The following is a 2,480-nucleotide window of genomic DNA, read 5'->3' on the forward strand; positions in this document are numbered from 1 at the left end:
GGGGGGGGGGGGGGGGGGGGGGGGGGGGGGGGGGGGGGGGGGGGGGTCGTCTATGGTGAGTAGTAGCAAAAATTAATTATAGAAACAAATAAGAAAGAATCAATTGATGGCAGTAGAAAGGGAACACAATATTCTAAAAATCAATTAATGTAAATCAGTAAACTGAATCAATTAAGAAAGGAGGAAACTATTCCAATTGTCATATAAGCATTCATACACAATTTGTTAAAACTAGGAAAGGTAAGAGAGAGAGCTAATATGAAATCTTTATCAAAACTAGGGAACAATGAGGCTATCAGTCTATTAAAAAATTTTAATTGAGAAAATTAACTACTAACACACATAAATTATTTATTTACCATAAATATTCAAATACCAAAGCTGGAAAAAAAAATCATTCCAAAGATCCCACTCATTCCAAACAAGAGAAAAGGAATCTATTATTACTCAAAATAAGCCAACCACATAAATATTTGACATAACATTCATATTTTCTAAGTACCGATTCAGCCAAGAAATAAAAAATGATTAAGAAGGATTATCAAGATTTGAATTTCACAGACTAACACACGGTATACATCATATATTAGCTAGACAATTAGCATCCAAAGTCAGAGAATTTGAATAGTAGAAATTGTGTGTTTTGACATATGTTACTCTAGATGCATAAAAAACATGCCATTATGCTAATTTAACATCAAACATTACCAATTTCGAATCCAAGAATCTGCTTAGAAAAAAGTAAAAAGGTAGAAAATTCAGAAAATTTTTAAACAGGGAACAAACCTGAGGCGGAGTCATGTTTGCGAATCTGCGATGCCCTTCAAATAATTTTTCGGTGAATTTCAGTCCGGGTCAAGGGCAGAGAAGCGACTGATATTGTTGCTATTTCACCGGTATTTCGCCGGCGAGGGAAGGAAGGACGGAGCGGTGGCTGCATGTGATGGAGAATCGTCGGTCAGCGATGACCGATGTTAGGATTGATGTGCACTGGTCTTGGAGCCTCTCATAGACAGCAGCGCTGGTTTGGTTGGTTTCGCCGGTGAAGCCCGATGTTTGGCTTGGCGGCAGAAACCATTTGATGGTGGAGAGTCACCGGCTAGAGAAGGGAGAAAGAGCAGTGGTGGCAGCTATGGTATCGGCTTTGATGGTGACACCGATTGGCTGCTCCACCGGCTGCTATTGTCGTTGGATGTTGTTGTCCGTCAGCGGTACTAGTGGACGTAAGAGAGATATTTTAGAGAGAGAGATAGAATGAGAGGAAGTGTTGGTTTTGCTGGTGGCTGGCCGCGAGAAAAGAGAGAAAGGGGAGGCGGCATTGGCAGCGCTGGTGGCGGGAATGGGGTCGCCGGTGGTGGTGAAATTTTTAGAGAGATGGAGTTGTTTTTGTCAAAATATGAGAGATTAGGGTTTGTTGAGTTTAAAAGGAAAGAAAAAATGATTTGATCTCAACTGTTAATCAATTTTGATCAACGGATAAGATTAGAAGGATTTAAAAAGCGGAATAAAATTGAAGTTTCATTTGATATTAAAATTGATATCTGGCTAAAATTATTATTAATTGAGTAAAAAATTGGCTGAAAGTTAAATGCATATGGGAATTAAAGAAAATTGGTTGTCATTTTAATAAAAATAAAAATAATAATATTAAAATAATATAACGGCTTTTGAAGGTGATAAACTTTTTCTGCTGTGAGCAAGTCCAGAATTTATGCATGCCCCCTGGTGGAAGAGATTCTAGGGGAGAGGGACGAATTTTCTTGATACAAGAGTTAGGGTTAGGAGCAGATCATTTTTTATTGATGCTTGACTACAGGTAATGAGAGGAGGCTTCTCAGAGGACCTAGAGATGAGGACTAGGGTATGGTTATCGAAGCAGTCTAGAGAAGGCTTAGAGAGATTGACCATTGATCGAGTTTTGGTCATTGAGAAAGGAGATATGGCGAGAGAGGTACAAAAAGGAGAAAATAAATATAAAATAGTGGAAAGTTGAAGGAGTGAAGTGAACTGAGGTGACTATTGAGATGAAGGGACAATAAATTTATTGGGAAGTGAAAAGGTAAAATGACGGTAATTATGAGGAGAGAGAAAAAGGGGGCATAAAAAAGGTGGATAAGAAAAGAAAAGTTACAAAACTAGAGGGGTAAAATAATGGACAAAATTTTGTATAAAAGATTTTTTTACCAAAACAAAAGGGTCTATGCAATTAAAAGCCATTAATGCATGATATATCGAGTTTATGCCATAAAAATAAGATCTTTCTTTTAGCAAGGGCTTAGTAAAAATGTCAGCAAGATGATTTTATAGAATCAACAAATTTAAAGGAAAATTCTCCATTTTCTACATGATCACGACTAAAATAATGCTTAATATTTATATACTTGGCTCTAGAATGAGGCACTGTGTATTTTGACAAACTAATTGCACTAGTATTGTCACACATAATAGGCACAAATTCAAATGATAAATCAAAGTCAAGT

The 2,480-nt window shown here is 37.0% G+C and overlaps 1 long non-coding RNA gene across 1 annotated transcript in view; it reads right to left on the reverse strand.

Annotated features, from left to right (window-relative positions):
* Positions 1–1,468, reverse strand: part of LOC124896763 — a 2,025-nt gene extending 557 nt beyond the window's left edge. The window contains exon 1 of the long non-coding RNA XR_007053214.1: positions 787–1,468. This is a non-coding gene — a long non-coding RNA (uncharacterized LOC124896763). The remainder of the gene's footprint in view (positions 1–786) is intronic.
* Between the last annotated feature and the right edge of the window lie 1,012 nt (positions 1,469–2,480).

The sequence above is a fragment of the Capsicum annuum genome, chromosome 3, assembly GCF_002878395.1.
Source record: "Capsicum annuum cultivar UCD-10X-F1 chromosome 3, UCD10Xv1.1, whole genome shotgun sequence".
In the NCBI taxonomy this organism is placed as follows: domain Eukaryota; kingdom Viridiplantae; phylum Streptophyta; class Magnoliopsida; order Solanales; family Solanaceae; genus Capsicum; species Capsicum annuum.